Source organism: Pipistrellus hanaki (assembly GCF_964339955.1).
Source record: "Pipistrellus hanaki genome assembly, chromosome: 3".
Taxonomy (NCBI): domain Eukaryota; kingdom Metazoa; phylum Chordata; class Mammalia; order Chiroptera; family Vespertilionidae; genus Pipistrellus; species Pipistrellus hanaki.
Genome location: NC_140505.1, coordinates 15,447,667 through 15,465,084, shown reverse-complemented (window position 1 = coordinate 15,465,084; position 17,418 = coordinate 15,447,667).

Here is a 17,418-nt window from a genome sequence, read left to right as displayed (position 1 = left end):
GTGACATTTTCATAGATGGATTACTATATGGCAATGCAAATTAATGAATTACTTCTGTATCCAACAAACTGGATAAATCTTGCAAACACGATGTTGAATAAAATCAAGTATCAGAGAGTTTTACCTTATATACTATACTAGAGGCCCAGTGCATGAAATTTGTGTCCCTCAGCCCTGCCTGCACCCTCTCCAATCTGGGAACACCTCAGGGAATGTCTGCCAGCTTAAACTGGCAGTCGGACATCCCTCTCACAATCTGGGACCGCTGGCTCCTAACCACTTCTGCCTGCCAGTCTGTTCACCCCCTAACCGCTCCCCTGCCTGCCTGATTGACACCTAACTGCTCCCCTGCTGATCTGATTGCCCACAACTGTCCTCCCCTGCTTTGACTCACCTCCTCCACCCATCTTGCGGTGGCCATCTTGTGATGACATTGTGTGTGAGGGCGCAAGGACCACATAGGTTTATTAATATAGATAACTTCAGCGAAATAAAGTACCATAAAAGGGCAAATGAATCTATGGTGTTGGAAGTCAGGGTGGTGGTAACTTTAGGACGCATTAGCTGCTCTGTGGAGGCATGGGAAGAGCTTCTAGGATACCGTAATGTTCTGTGTCTTTTAAAAATGGTGGTTACCTGTGTGGATTCACATTGTAATCACTTATTGGTCAGTGTAGTTATGATTTGTGCACTTTCTCTGTGTTATAATTTCATATTAAAGGGGTTTTGGAGTTTTTTTGCCCTGGCCAGTGTGGCTTAGTTGGTTGAGCATCATCCCATGAACCAAAAGGTCACCAGTTTGCTTCCTGATCAGGGCACATACATGGGTTGCAGCTCGATCCCCAGTAGGGGGTGTTCAGGAGGCAGCTGATAGGTGTTTCTCATTCATATAGATGGTTATCTTCCTCTTCCCCCGCCCCCCCCCCCCCGCTTCCTTTCTTCTCTTTAAAAAAAAAATCAACAAAAACATATTTAAAATTTTTTTAATTCCCTGCCACAAAACCTGCCCTCACCATCTCATGATGAGTGAATGGCTTTGCTTCCTATTTCACAGAGAAAATAGATGTCGTCAGTAAGAATGCTTCATCTTCCTGCCCTACCTGTTTGAGCAACCATTCTCCCTTACAAACTCATCTGCCTCTGAACCTAGCCTGCCTTTCCTCCAAGGATAATGGAAGAGCTGGCCCCCTCCTGCCTAAGGAAATTACCCTTCTCTTTTCAGGATTACCTCCTTAAGAGCCTCATGCCATGAAGCTCCCTCTCCTCCCCTCTCTCACTCTGCTTTGTCCTTCCCAGTAGCATCTGCATTTCTCATTCTGAAAAAAAAAAAAAAAAAAAAAAAAGAAATTGTGATCCTTGGTCCCCCTTTAGTCACTGCCCCTTCGTCTCTTTCCTAGTACCACTGCTTGAAAGATTTATCTGTGCTTGCTTTATCTACTCATCATCTTACACTTACTACACACTTCACTGCAATCTGACCTTGTCTCTGCCATTCCTCCAAATGCACCCTGACCACCTGATGACTAGAAAATAAAGTGGATATTTCTCAGCCCTTACTTATTTATCTGAAGCAGCTGACTTGTTCTGCTTTCTTTTTTTTTTTTTTTTTTTTTGCTAGTGGCCTAGTGCAGGAAAATCATGCATGGCGGGGGGGGTTCCTCAGTCTGGCCTGCACCCTCTCCAATCTGGGACCCCTGAGGGGATGTCAGACTGCCGGTTTAGGTCCAATATCTGGGACCACTGGCTCCAAACTGCTCACCTGCCTGCCTGTCGATCTCCCCTAACCACTCTACCTGCCGACCTGATCGCCCCAACTGCCCTCCCCCCACCAGCCTGATTGCCTACAACTGCCCCCCACCAGCCTGCTTGCCCACAACCCCACCCTGACGGCCTGATTTCCCCAACTGCCCCCACCCTGCTGGCCTGCTCGCCCCCAACTGCTCTTCCCTCCTGGCCTAATTGCCTCTAACCACCTCTGCCTCAGCCCCATCACCATGGCTTTGTCCAGAAGGCATTCAGAAGGTCTCCTGGTCTAATTAGCATATAACCCTTTTATTAGTATAGATTGATTTCAGAGAGGAAGGGAGAGAGAGATAGAAACATCAGTGATAAAAGAGATTCATTGCCCACAACCCTGACCAGGAATCAAACACTGACTTCCTAGTTCATAGGTCGTTGCTCAACCACTCAGCCATGCAAGACAGGCATCTTCTGCCTTCTAGCACTGCACATTCCTCTCGGGGATTTACTTGAACTTCCCTGGCTGTTTCCTCACTGCAGAGGCAGTTCACAGTGTGGTCTTTGCTTCTTCAAGGCCAGCAGGAGAATGCCTGCCAGGCCCATCTAGGACAATCAAACTCAACTACTCAGTACTGTAACTACATCACATCCTATAACTTTGCTATACCATGCAATGTGATGACATCATATTCACAGATCTGCCCGCACTCACGGAGTGACTTAGACAAGAGCATGGGTCACTGGGGGTCATCTTAGAATTCTGCTTACCCCAAGGCTCATTTCAGAAAGGACTCTTAGGAATAGATTTCTGAGGGGGAACTTACTATAGGATTAGTATAGACTTCACCAGGAAACAGAAGGGGGATGGATCGATCCCCACCCAACTGAGGGGGTCTCCTTGTTACCCTTACAAGCCCCTGGAGAACTCAAAGGGCCTTGGCCCAAATAAGAAGTTCTGCTTGGAGGCAATGGCACCTCTGAATGGGAGATTTTCCCCTGAAGGCAATGCCCAAGTGGCCCGTAGAAGACGGACAAAGGGGCAAGAAATCAAAATCTTGAAAGGAATATGAGAGGTGGTGATGCTGGTGGTGGTGGTGGTGGTGTGTGTGTGTGTTTTGTGTTTTTGTGGGGGGGTTTTGGGGGGTTACATTTATCAAAAGGAGTCATGGGCTTGAAAAATTGAACAATGTTGCAGTAAACATTGATGCATGAACAATGAGTACATGATCAGATCTAGGTAAGGGGAAGACAGTGTGAAAGCAAGAGCAGAAGAGACCTGCCATTTCCATCCTGTTTCTTCCCCAGTGTCAAAGTCAGTGTCTGAGCCTATTGGTGACAGTATCAGCTGCTGATTTTTGAACTCCTGTGAGTAGCCCTCTCATAACACGCAGCTGGATGCATATTGTCTTAGCCTCACAACAATAGGAAGTAAATTGACCTTCAGCTTACAGATGAGGAAACTTGTAAGCATGCTTTTCGAACAGCCTGGCTAGTTAGTGGCCATGCTGGATTTAGGCCAAATTGTCTGACCCCAAAGGCTGTACTCTTAACTGTGATTCTTAACCCTCCCACTCCCAAACAACCCCAAGCACCAGCTCTGTGCCTCAGAAGGTGAGAGGCTCTGTGGTCTTCATCTCATGCGCACCTCCAGACAGCTCCATGGGGAGGCTCCGGTTTGGAGATAGAAAGATTCAGAAAGCATCTTAGGCAGTGGTTGGCAAACTGCTCACAGAGCCAAATATCAACAGTACAACGATTGAAATTTCTTTTGAAATTTCTTTAAATTTTTTAAACTTAAACTTCTTCTAATACCAGTTTTTCAAAATAGACTCGCCCAGGCTGTGGTATTTTGTGGAAGAGCCACACTCAAGGGACCAAAGAGCCACTTGTGGCTCGTGAGCTGCAGTTTGCCAACCACAGCTCTAACCAACTGAGCTGCCTGCCCAGGACTAAGGATATGTACTTTCAAGCCTCATTCCAAACTGTGGAATTAATGGCCCTGTTTCCAGTTAATGAGTTTTAGCAAACATAAGGGAAAATTGGCAGGGAAGAGACACCTGAAAGTTTGGCGATAGATTGTCAATTCACTTTTCTCTGGCTCTGTGAGATTGGATATCAGCTAACTTCCTAAATAAAAAGTACATATATATGATACTATATATGTGATATATATGATTTGATAAATATATGTCAGAAGTTTTAGGGGTTTTTTTGTTTAAGAGACTTGGGAATAAAGAGAAAAATATTATATTATATTATTCATATGTCTTAGGACTTCTTCAACTCCCCAGTTCTTATCATTCAAATAATCTTGAAATGTTGAATTCTGATCTTCTAAGGCCAGCAATCGTATAGAATTACTACCCTCTGTCCTCATGTAACCTTCATTACCTCCTAGAAGCTGTATCTCCAAATACAGTCATATTGAGGGGGGAATGCGAAGGGTATGTTAGATGCGTGGCGTCTGAGAATGAGCAGCAGCTGGTCTAGTTGCAGAACAGATCTGATCATTATGTGATTGTGGCACCAGGTTGTCTAAATTAATCTTTATTGAGTGCTTTCTCAAATCAAGTTTCTTGAAAGAATAAGGAATAAAAAACCAATAAGCTTTTGTAAGACACACATCAAGCAGTAAATGCCTAAATTGATTGTTCAATAGAAGGATTTTTTTTTTTTTTTAAGTTTCTGTCTCAATTCTACACAGCAACCAGTCTTGACTTCTGTGTGTTCCTTTTGCTAACAAAATTTAAACAAGGAACTTCTGGGTGCACGGATGTGTGTTTTTGTGAACTGAGCCCGCCATCCAGTGGCTAACGTGGAAATTGCACACACAGAGCATACAGTACTTCAGCAAGTTGGAGATACAACTGCCCCACACACCCCCTGATGGCAGCAGCAGAGGTCTGACCTGATTGGACTACCCACTAACTTAACACCCAGAAGTTAGAAAACTGAGGAACTGAGCCAGGAAACCTCATATATGAAGCCTGATAGGAAGGTCTTATAGGGAGAAATCAAGTCATGCAAGAACAGTGACCTCTGCCAGATTTAACCCCCTCCTGACAGAATCCAGGATCCAACCAACAGTTTAGCCCCTCCCTGAAAGCAGGAATTATGGGGAAGAAATTCCCCTCACAACAGGCAACAATAGTAATAGACACCTTCCCACCTCTTACAATACAACCCCATTCCCTCTCTCCCTCTCCTTCTGCATTTCCCTTCCCCCTTCCCCTCCTCCTTTTACTCTCCCCCTCTCCCTCTCCTTTTCCTTCCTCTCTCCCTCTCCCTCTCCCTCTCTCCAGTGCACACACACACATGCACACACACATACAAACAAACATGCACCTTTTACTCTTTTGCCTCAGTGTTGGATCAACCAAGTTCCTAATGAGCTGGGAGCATGGCTCTCTCTCGGGGAAGAAAACCTGTAGCATATCAGACTAGTTTTGCTCCCACTTTTATGAGACTCTCCATCTATACCTGTCACTGCTCTTTGTGAATCTTCCTTGGGCTCATGCGGATGATATTTTTGTACCTAACGGATCTGAAATGGCCAAAATTGAACATTTAGTAAATTAACTTCTAGGACCAAGATTCACTCACTCCCTGCCTACTTCCCATCTCCAGTTACACCCAGCTGCCCTGGCTAATGCACTCCCCAAAACATGTGCAAGGAGCAAGAAAGACATTTGAAATCCCATTTTTAGCAATAATATAAATATGCACCCAATTGAAACAGTATGCATCCCCTCAGATACTAAGTGTCTAGATACTGGACTCCAGAAATAAAATCCCCTTTGTATGTTATGGCTGAAAGAAAAATGAATCCCTGAAACATTTCTCTCCCAAATTCTTATTTTGCTTAGTCTTAGAGACTCCCACCTTGATCCCTGGGTCAAGCCAGGTCCCTGCTTCAGTAGCCAAGCCTAACTGTCATGGAATGAGGACCTTCATCACCTCCCAAGTTGAATTAACCAAACTCAAATCTCTCCCTTAAACAACTTGTCAAAGCGTCAGCATAAAAAAGAAAAAAAAAAAAGAAAAAGAAGATACCAGCATAGCACCAGGCACAAAATGCAGAAAACAGAAATGACCAGTTTCTGTACCATAGTTACCCCAAACAAAAACAATCTTCTCCAAACCCTGTTATTCAAAGCAATCCCATTAGGAGAACTATGCTACCAAAAAGGTATTGTGGCATAACACACCTGCTTTCCGATGAAAAATAACCCATCAGGCCTATAGCAGCCTCTCTAAAAAGGGTGTTTGAGACAACTCTGCCTCTAGCTTGTGGGGCAACATCCAACCTCAGGAGCTTCCCAGGTGAGATCTGAAATGGTTCCCCCCCGGAAGGGAGGGCAAGAGAGGCCTGAGAAAGTGATGCACCATCCACATGGGTGGGTGGCAGGTCTCATAAGCAAGGGGACTTACATAGGAGTCTTGTTTTGGGCGCCACCAGATTGAGTAAATTTCCACATCCACCTACCCACCAGAGTCTTCGGTTAGATAGAGGGCTTAATGGGGTTGAGTCACGTACTCCATCCAGATGGTCTCAATAACACGTTGCTCTCTCAAGGCTGTGTCCTTGGGAATGGCTCCGGCTGTGGGAATGCAAGGTGAAACCTACATTCCAAGCATCAGAAGTGGGGAGCCTCTGGTTGCTAGGATGCATCTCCAGGGTCAACCAGAAGTCACATCCTCCTGTGATCTCTTCCAACACAGCAAAATAGAGGACTTTGGCTGAAACTGGTTTGGCTCAGTGGATAGAGCATTGGCCTGCAGACTGAAGAGTCTTAGGTTCAATTCCGGTCAAGGGCATGTGCATTGATTGTGGGCACATCCACAGTATGAGGTGTGCAGGAGGCAGCTCGTTTCTTTCTCATCGATGTTTCTAGCTCTCTGTCCCTCTACCTTCCTCTCTGTAAAAAAATCAATAAAATATATATATATATATATATATATATATATATATATATATATATATATATATATATATATTTTTTTTTTTTTTTTTTTTTTTTTTTTTTTTTTAAATAGAGGACCTTGCAAGGTAGGGCCTCCAAGTCTCCAGGTTTTACTTGAGATTCTTTTTTCCATGGGATTCATTCCACGTATTTTAAAGTTTTTTAATGTCCACCTTCCTTTTGAGTCTTGTGTTTCTGGCATCTCCATAACTAGTTAGAATCTTCCTTGTTAGAATCCAGATGGAGAAGAGTGATATGATAAATTGTATACTCCTCAAACAAGGGAACAATTTACAGACAGTCACAAGAACCCCTCCCACACTCGATCCTGAAAGGAACCCAGATCTGACATGTTTTAATTCTGTCTGACCTGACCGCTAAGATCTCAATCTTTTTCCTAAAGAAATTCTCTTCTTCCTCCTCCAGCTCAATTAGTAGCCTTTTCTTTGTTTCCCTTTCCAACTACAGTGGAAGTAGGCCTGGTTTTATTGTGCTTCACTTAATTGTGCTTCGCAGATGTTGTGATTTTTTAAAATTGAAGGCACACCACCACCACCACCACCACCATCAGCAAAAAAATAACAACTCCCTTTATTGTGTTACTTGCTTTACTGCAGTGATCTGAAAACTTGAAATATCTCTGATGTATTCTTAAGTTCCTATGCTGAAGCCAAGCCTAAAATTCAACTTTACCAAGTGTATTCCTCCTTGAGTTTCAGGAAGAACTTGATTCTCGGAGATACCTGTATTCCAGGCACAAGCCCTTCAATTTTCTTCTACGTTCAGGGTTTAGCATAATTCAAATGAATTTATTCTCAGCCTCAGGGGGAAAAACAAAGATGATGTCATAAGCTCCCTTGGAGGACCCTTGAATTTACAACCTTTGACACTCAATAATGTGAAACCCAGTTTTTCAGAAGGTAGTTCTTTGCTCCTCAAACACTAGGATAGCTATAGTCTCTGGTATTGTGATTTATCTCGTAGGCAGATTTGTACTCTCTCTCTCAGAGCAGGAGCAACATTTCCCCCTCTTTCATTTACATGCCCTTAATTCACACCTTTGGTAAATGTCCATGTTTATTTGTTTATTTTATTAAAGTCAAGCCTGTATCTTACCTAAAATTAGTGACTAATCATGAATCAGGGCTTCTGGCAGCAAAAGGCAATCCACCACTCTCATCCTCCTATGCTGTCAGTCATCACAGAGAAAATGCTAATGGAAATATAAGAAAATATAGAAGCCCTGGCCAGGTGGCTCAATTGGTTGGAGCATTGTCCCATACACTAAAAGGTGGTGATTTTGATTCCGGGTCAGGGCATATACCTACATGTATCTCTCTCTCTCTCTCTCTCTCTCTCTCTCTCTCTCTCTCTCTCTCTCCCCCCTGTAAAATATATATATTATATATATATAAAATATTTATATATATATATATATAAGTTATATATATATATATATATATATATATATATATATATATATATATAACTCTACTTCTTACAACTAAAAACACAGCAGGAGCTTCCTCTGGAAAGCATAATTACTCCACTAGTAGAAAAGCAGGGAAACTGAAAGGCCTGAGGTTGCAAAGGGCTAAGGAAAGGAAGGTTATAGATGTCCTACTCCCTCATTTCTTTCTGTGGCCTCTTAAAAAGAAGCTCCTTAGGCCTGGCCAGTGTTGCTCAGTGGTTGAGTGTCAACCCATGAACCAAGTGGTCCCAGCTTCGATTCTCAATCCCTAGTAGGGGACTTGCAAGAGGTTCTCTCACATCAGTGTTTCTATCTCTCTATGCTTCTCCCTTTCTCTCTAAAAATCAATAGAAACATTTTTTTTTTTAAAGCTGCAGCTCCTCGGGAAGTCTGTCCAATTTAAATCTTTTTACATTGTAAATGTTATTTAAAGCTATTTAGATCACTGCCCTAAGGAAAACTATTGTTTTCACGCTCTGATAAATTAAAGGTGGTCAAACCCTGTATTGTTATGATCACAAGCTCCAGTTCTGCAAGGAGTGGAGCTTGTTCAACCTTAAAGCAGCACACCTGCTGAAGGCTCTTCTGGTAAATAAACTCAGGGTTCCTGGACAGCTGCCCCAGTCAGAGGGGGCTCTCTTCTCCTCGGCTCTTGTCATGCTCACAAGAAAGAATTCAGACAGGTGACAGAAAGCTGAGTTGAAGCAACACAATCTAATCTATTAAGGAAGCAAAGCAAGTGAATGTTTTAAGAATACAATTGGCATAAAGCACAAGTGGGCAACTCAACTAGTCTGAGTGTCCCCTCCTGGTGGGGGTTCAAGGGTTTTATACCTTTTCCTCCTATAGGTTCAAGGTTTCCCTGCTTGACAGACTAGATTTCAAGTTCCCCTTTTACATTTTGTGACTTTTCCCAGAATTTACGAGAACATCTGGTGATTTTGTCTTGGCAAATCCTGAGACTGCTGACTTTTTTGTTCAATGGGTGAGATAAACTGCCCTTTCTTTCCCCTCTCCCTTCCCCTCTGCCTGCCCTAGCAGCTCTCTATCCTGCCTAATACAGGAAAGGTAAATCCCAAAGCTCTTAGAAATTGAGTTTTCTGGTGACTCTGAGTGGATGGTTGTCATAGCAGAAAAATATTTGTGTGAAACTATGTTATAGTAGAAAAATACTTGTGTGGAACTTAGTGTGATAAACACCTGTGTGCTGTTTTGAACATTTTTGGAAAAACATGTTTGTGAAGTAACTTAGAAGAGTGTACCTCATAGATAAGGACTTGTTTTGAACTTACTTGGTTTTAAGTGCATACCTGAGGCATGTGGATAGAAACTTAGTTTGCCCCCTAATTGATAAGCTCCTGGACTGCTGTGGGTAAACAACCTGCTATATAGCACAGCGTTTTTCAACCTCTGTTCCGCGGCACACTAGTGTGCCGCGAGATGTTGCCTGGTGTGCCGTAGGTGCAGACAAGACAAGAATTTTATAATTTTTCACTATTTTGTTTACTTAATATTTCATAATAAAGTAATTATAAAATACTTTCTTTGTGTTTATTTGATTCCTATTCAAGAGAATTACTTTATATATAGTCAATATAGGCACAGAGTTAAATTTTTTAACATTTTCTAATGGTGGTGTGCCTCGTGATTTTTTTCATGAAACAAGTGTGCCTTTGCCCAAAAAAGGTTGAAAAACACTGATATAGCAGAGACCCAAACCAGAGACGATCGGATGGACTGACAATCCATGCTCGCTCTGCGTCCTGCTCCACGCAAAACGATGGGACTTGGCTGAAACCCTGACTGAGCTGCAATCCAACTCCGCGAGATCTTGGATGCTAGAAGCCATGAAGCATTCCCTGCTGACCTGAGCCTTGCCAGCCATCAACCCAGACAATATTGTAGCTGCCCCACAAGGAAGCCACACTCTGGGGCCCCATTAAGCCTGTACCCACTGCACCAGGAATTTGTGTGAGTCATAAAGTGCTGTGTGATTTGCAACTGCATATATTTGTGTGGCGTAATTCCTCCGGCAGTTTTAACCATATTAATACGAGGTCAGATGATGATACCTACCCCCGGTCCTGCTTACTTAGTCTCTTCATTAGCAACTACTTAATGTCCGAACACCTGCACGATTAAGTTTATCTCTAGGGACGCCTTGGATAACACCCCATACACTCAACTCAGACAACACTGAAATGGATGTTTGTTCTGAAGACAGATTCTCTCCTCAGTCTCTTCCTCAGGGCCCTTATCCTGGGAGCATTTGGAGGTTGGGTTGATAAAAACAGGCTATCAAACAATCAGTGGAGAGCGGCTATTCCTCGGTCTGAGAGAGCTTTAGATGATGCTGCATGAGAAGAACCCTAGCAAATAGAGCCCCCATGAAATACGCATTCAACAAGAGGAGAGCTGCTTCTCCCAGGCTATGGAAACCAGTTTGAAAGGAATGAGTAATTCAGAAATAAAGATGAATTTCATCTTGAGCCTGAAGGGGTTCCCCTGGGATCCTTTTTAAGAAAGCTTGCGTTCTTTAAGAGCAGACTGAGAATCCAGTGCGAGTCACTCATTTCTCTCCCGGATTAAGCACACGCCTCCAGGAAGCAAGATACTGGCAGGCACCATTTAACATGACAAAAGGGAGGAAAGTCTCAGCTAAATTCAGTCCTAAAGGGAGGCAGGTGCAGCAATTCATTGTCTCACCCTGCTGTCACTGAGAGTGAGCCAAACTGGGAGGCAGCTCAGTGCCCCCCTGAAACTGCCTTTCTCCAGAAACCACCACCTGGGCCTGGGCAAGACAAAACTGGGAAGCAGACAAGTGTGTCCCTAGTATCCTCCCAAAGGACACTTTGCAACCCCTTTTGGCTGCTGAGCAGAAGTGAAATTGATAGATCCTCCTTTCCTCCAACTGATGGACAGACGTAAACTCCACCTGCAACCGGACATTCCTGAGCATTGAACCACCAATCAGCACCTGCCAAATACCCTAAGCCCCGGATTCCTAAGTCCCTAGGTCCCTAATCATAGGCCTTACATGAAACCCACCAATCAACGTGTGCTGGTCATTAGCTAGTATTACCAATGGAGGAATAAAAACATTTAAGGGGACATTTCTCTGCTGGGTGCATGCCCTGTAGGAGCCCAGATGGAACAGGGGCAAGTCCTTCTACTTATGGACTGAATGTTTCTTTCCCCTGCCCCCTGCAAAATAAATAAATAAATAAATAAATAAATAAATAAATAAATAAATAAAAATAAATAAAATATTCCCATGTTGAAGTCCTAATCCCCAATGTTACTATATTTAGAGATAGAGCTTCAAGGAAGAAATTTCCTTTAAATGAGGTCATGGGATGGAGCCTGATCCAATAGCATTAGTGTCCTCAGGAGTCACCGGTTATGTCAAATAGTCCTCCTGTCTCTAACTTTGTTGTCAGCTGTCAGTATTTTTTTTTCCTCTTAAAATGTCCCTTCTAATCTGCTGCAAAGTACCTGCCTCCTCAGCACAGTAAGGCAGCACGCCAGTCTCATAATTTGCTACAATGCTTTTCTTTAAGGAATCAATTTTACAAGCTGATTCTACAAGGATGAGAGTCCAGCAGGCCTCCCTCAGGGAAGCCTCACTCCCAGATGGATGGTGGCTCTCAAAGGCTCCTCACTGTCAACCCCCTTCCCTGATTGCACAGCTTTCAAGTCAAACTGTCACCTTTGGAACCACTTCCAATTGCCTCCTGCCAATCCCTCTTCTAATGGAAACTGGTCTCCCTCGTTTTCCTTTTCTTCAGCTGTTAAGTGTTTATAGATGATTAAAGGTATTTTCTTCTGTATCAATTAATCCTCTTCCAAGGAAGGGCTGGTGTCCCTTTTCCTGGGGCACAGAGAAGCTGGGCCGGCCCGGAGCGGGTGCTGCAGTAAGGGCAGCTGGCCTTGCATTCCCTCAGAAAGCAGCCAGCACTGCTGGCTGCCCCCAAGGTCAGCCCTGGGCAATGTCCAGAGGGAGCTGGAGGCTGTCTTCTGGCTGCGGTCCCAGCACTTGGGGGACGAGTCCTTCCCCATAAAGAGGAATCGGCATCATGGCACTGAAGCCAGCAAATAAATGTAGAGCGTGTTAATGTACCGGAAATACCATACTTAGGTAGGAAGCAAAAGCTCTAGAAATTACTCCTCAGAAACTACTAGCAATAAAAGAAAATAAAAAAGGAGTGTTTCAAAGTGCTGATACATTTAGAAATGAAGAAACAGTTGAGCCGATGGGGAGCAGCGCCTGTATGCTGATGTGGCAACCTTCGGGCTCAGGGAACCATTAGAAATCTGGACCCAGGAATGTCAGAGGCAGTGGGGTGGCCAGCTGGCTTATTGCTGTGTCCCAGCTCGATCCTCACTGAGACCTCAGATTTTGTGATTTCCTTGAGACACCAGTGGAAATGCGTGAGAGTTGGTTCGGGAACTGGAAATAGACTGGAGCGTGGAACCATCAGTACATTTCGTTGAATTTAAGGGCAGCTTCTTCATCTGTTCTAGGTTTAAATCATGGGATCCCTGAGCCAGGGGCCTCTCCCTTGAACTCCAGCCACCTCTGGAAAGAGGGCCAGAAAGTTCCACGAGGAGGAGGGGGCGGGGCAACAAAATGGAAGGAAGGGCAGCAGAGGGAAGGTGGGAGGGAGGAGAAAGGAGGAAAGGAGAATGAAAAAGCAAAATAAACCCCTGGCTGGTGTTGCTCAGTGGTTGAGTGTCAACCTATGTACCAGAAGGTCACGGTTGGATTCCCAGGCAGGGCACATGCCTGGGTTACAGGCTTAATCTCCAATGGGGGCATGCAGGAAGCAGCCGATCAATGATTCTCTTTCATTGATGCTTCTATCTCTCCCTTCCTCTCTGAAATCAATAAAAATATTTTTTTTTTAAAGGAAAGAAAAAGTAAAATAAGACTGAAGGCTCTAACCAGTGGGTTAGAGCATTGTCCTGATACACCAAGGTGTGGGTTTGATCCCAGGTCAAGACACATATAAGAATCAACCAATAAATGCATAAATAAGTGGAATGACAAATCAATGTCTCTCTTTAAAAAATCAATCAATAATAAATTGATAAAATTTTATAAATATATAAAATTCATATTTTATATATAAAATCAATAAAACTTTTTAAAGGCTGAAAAGGGGGAAGATGCTGCCCCAGAGTCCTACCTGAAATCAGGGTCATATGCCCCTCTCCCCATTCCCAAGTGACTAATTAACTACCCAGGCTGACTGCATATTGGAGAATAAACACCACTCTACATACCAGTGTTGTCCTGGAGAACTGTAGTTGCTGGAGCTAGGACCAACCAGTAATTAGCATAATTATGCGAGAAGCCCTTTAGAAGGCTAATGGACTTTTGATATTCAGCAGGGCTGAAAATCAGCATAATATTGCCTGCTGCTGGCTGAATGGCTGAAGGCAATCCCCTAACCTGATAATCCTTTTATTGTTTTCCAAACTTTACCACTGATATGCCTGTTTGCTTTGCTAAAGGGCAAATGTAAATGTGTATTCTAGTCAATAAAAGCAAAGGCGACCCAAAAGTCAGAGAGCCTCTCTGATAGAGAGTAAGGCTCTATCATGCATTCTAAATTTATATTTCTTGTCTAGCGTATCCTTTTGTGTGCAGCCCCTTCTCCAGACCTTGAACCCCAGCGACAAATGGATGCTGCGTTCACACATAGTAAAGCTTTATCACATTTCCTCCCCAGCACTTCTAGCAAATAATCTACAGAAAGACACAGGTCATGCACTGAAACCGAACCCTCCCACTTAAAATAAAGTGGGTGAGAGACAAAGCCAGGGAGAGTGACACCCACAGAAAACTGAGGAGTGGGAGCTGAAAGCAATCTTTTCCATTTACACTCAAAGTGAGACTGTGAAAAGGAAGCATCTATTTTTCAAGTGACTTGCTCTTTATAACAAAGTGTTCAGCGCAGAAAAAAAGTTTAATAGTTCAGAACTAGCTTTGAAACTTCATATACAGGAGTATTATTTTCAAAATGTTTCTCCTGCAAAAAAACTGTACCACATTTGTGGGAGAAAACAGTGTATTTTCAAAGGCCAAAGAACTTCCATCTCCCCAAAAAATGCATCTTTTAGATCTCCTACATAGTGTACTAGAAAATTCTCTTTCTTGTGCTGAAAAATCCCCTCAGAATGGTAAGCATACATTTATTTCAAAAGTAAACTACCGTGAGATTTTCATTTTTCTACTTTTTTTTAACAGGTCTCTTAGCAAGACATCCAGCAACCTGGGCCTCCTTTGACCCAGAGAGCTGAAAACTTTTACAGGTTAAGGCAGGTTTGGGAAACTCGCTTTTTTGACTAGCAATACAGTTAATCCCTATAATAATTTTTAAGATGTCATTCTAACATAAATTTAGCTAAAACTCAGGTAACTTGAACCAAACCACACTTACAGGAAGGATACTGAACTGAAGTAGAATCCTTGTTATGCAATAGGCTTGCTTCTTCTTCTTCATTTTATTGTTTGGAGTTCAGCCCATAAATGCCTAGAAATACTATATGGAATGATCCTATCTAATAAAAGAGTAATATGCAAATTGACCATCACTCTGACACACAAGGTGGCTGTCCCCATGTGGTCAAAGATGGCCACTCCCATGTGGACACAAGATGGCTACCACAGGGGAGGGCAGTTGGGGGGCAGAGGAGGGCAGTTGGGTGGGGGGGCAATCAGGCTGGCAGGGGATGGCAGTTGGGGACGACCAGGCCGGCAGGGAGGGCAGTTAGGGGCAATCGGGCCAACAGGGGAGCAGTTAGGTATTGATCAGGCTGGTTAGGGGATGATCAGGCTGACAGGCAGAAGTGGTTAGGGGCAATCAGGCAGGCAGGTGAGCATTTAGGAGCCAGAGAGTGATGTGTGACTGCCCATTTAGGATATCCCTGGAGAGATCCTAGATTGGAAAAGATGCAGGCTGGCCTGAGGGACACACCTCTCTCCCCCTCATGCATGAATTTTGTGCAACTGTCCTCTAGTTAAAAATAAGTATGATAGGCCATCAGTACTCAGAACCCAATTACATATTAGTTTTTCATACCAAGTTGTTCATTGTTGTCCTTTCTGGAGAGGTTTCTGTTTCCTTTTTTCTTTATTTTGGTCTTAGAAAATCCCCATTTGCTGGGGAACGTTCATTTTGTTATTAAGCCATTGAAGTATTTTTCACATTCGTGAACTGGAAATTTCATTGAAGAAATTGATACGGTTGAACCATTTAGCCAAGGATATGCTTGAAGTTTTCACTGGGCAAAGGGGAAGGATTGGGGAGGGGGGACACACTTCTTAATTTCCTTTTCTTCTTAACCAAACTGTGTTTCTAACACCATCACTGAGGCTGCCTTAACTGGGGATGGCACCAACACCTCTCAATGCAGCCCATCTTCTTTTACTTAAAGAAGATGAAAATGAAAAAATAAATAAAAGATGATAATAATAATAATATTCCCATAGATTTAAAAAAAAAATAGGTTTGCTTAGACAGACAGTTCCCAGCCACCATAAAGTATTATACAAAGCAAAACCCCAGTTCCAGCAAAATTCTCTGGAATTTCAGAGTCATGGTGTCTCCAAGTGAGTGACTTTTCCACCTCAACAAGGTCCTAAGTTTCTCTGTGACCCGTTTCTGTGGCTGCTCCGTTTTCTGCAGTAGCACACAGCCCCAGGCAGGCATCGCATGGCAGGAAGGGGCTCTCGGAGCGGAGGGAGGCGTCAGGTCAGATCGCAGCCCTTCAGGAACCACAGGAATACATTGGCAGCGCCCAGCCTGCCGCGGGCAGGAAGGGTAAATAAAAACGTATCACTTCAGCTGTGCTTCAGCTTCCTAAACGCACCAGCCACGGAGGGTGTGGCCCCCTGCTGGGATGACAGCGGAGGTGACAGTTCACGACTCCACAGGCCCCAGGGCTAAGAATTTAATTTTCTCAGCCATCAAGTTTTGAAGTGATATTTCTCTCCTTTTCTCAGGAGCACACAGACTGACATCGATGCAAAAGTGAGAACTGGTTTGTTTCAGGGTTAGAAAATTACCCCACTTCTGCTTAGCATAGACTTCTGGGAAATTCTAGGTGCAGTCAATGTTGTACTAAACAAGTAATTTAACTAAGATGCTAAGAGGATGTAGAGGGGTCAGCGAGAGTCTCCACTTGGGCCCCCGCTGGCGTGGCTCAGTGGCTGAGTGTCAACCTATGAACCAAGAGGTAACGGTCTGATTCCTGGTCAGGGCATATGTCTGGGTTACAGGCTCAATCCCCAGGGTGGGGCCTGTGGGAGGCATCTGATCAATGATTCTCTCTCATCATGGATGTTTCTCTTTCCCTCTCACTTCCTCTCTAAAATTAAAAAAAAAAAAAAAAAAAAAAAAAATCTCTCCTTGGGTGGATCCATGAAAGCTTCCTGGTGGAGTGGCCCTGAGCGGGGCTTTGAGGAGAGAGCCAGGCTTCGCTGGACAGAGAGCATTCTAGGAAGACAGCATGAAGGTGCTGGGCACCCACGCTGAGCAGGACTGGATGCAGGACACAGGACCTGCAGAACTCCTGGAAGATAATAAAATATCCTTCCATCACCTTTTACAAATAGCATCAATTCAAAAGCTGAAATACTTAGTCCCATAGAATAGTGGAAGTTCCCAGATTTAGCTCCATGTTTTATTTTCTCTATCCTTCCGCTTTTGCTGGCTTCAGAAGTGGAGAGTTGGGTGTGTAGATCTTCTGTCCTCTTCTCTCTCCTAGCTACTTCCTTGCAGAGAAACTAATTTCAGACCCCACCTGGGATGGCAATGAGTGAGGTGTGGGTTCTTGGGTCATGAGTATTCCCACGCGGGTCCTGCTGCTACACATGACCTGTGGTGGTGCTTTCCACGGGTCCTTCAGGAGGTCCTCAAGGTTCCCATGACCGGGGGGCCTCTTGGCAACTCCTTCTTCAACCCTTTGGCATCCAGAGGCAGTGCTACCAGCCAACTCGTGCTGTGTTTCCCTCACATCAGGCCCTGAGAAGACCACCCAGCAGGTCTCCCTCCCACTTGGTCCATGTGTGTCCACAGCAAAGTCACACATCCTGGACCCTGACGAATTCCAGGAGACCAGGCTGCTCCCAGCATAAACGCCTCTCCTGGCTCAGCCACCACAGCAGCTTTAGTCCCTCCGGTTCCTATGCAGGTGTCACACCCAGACCCTGTGTCTACCGCTGTGGGGAACACA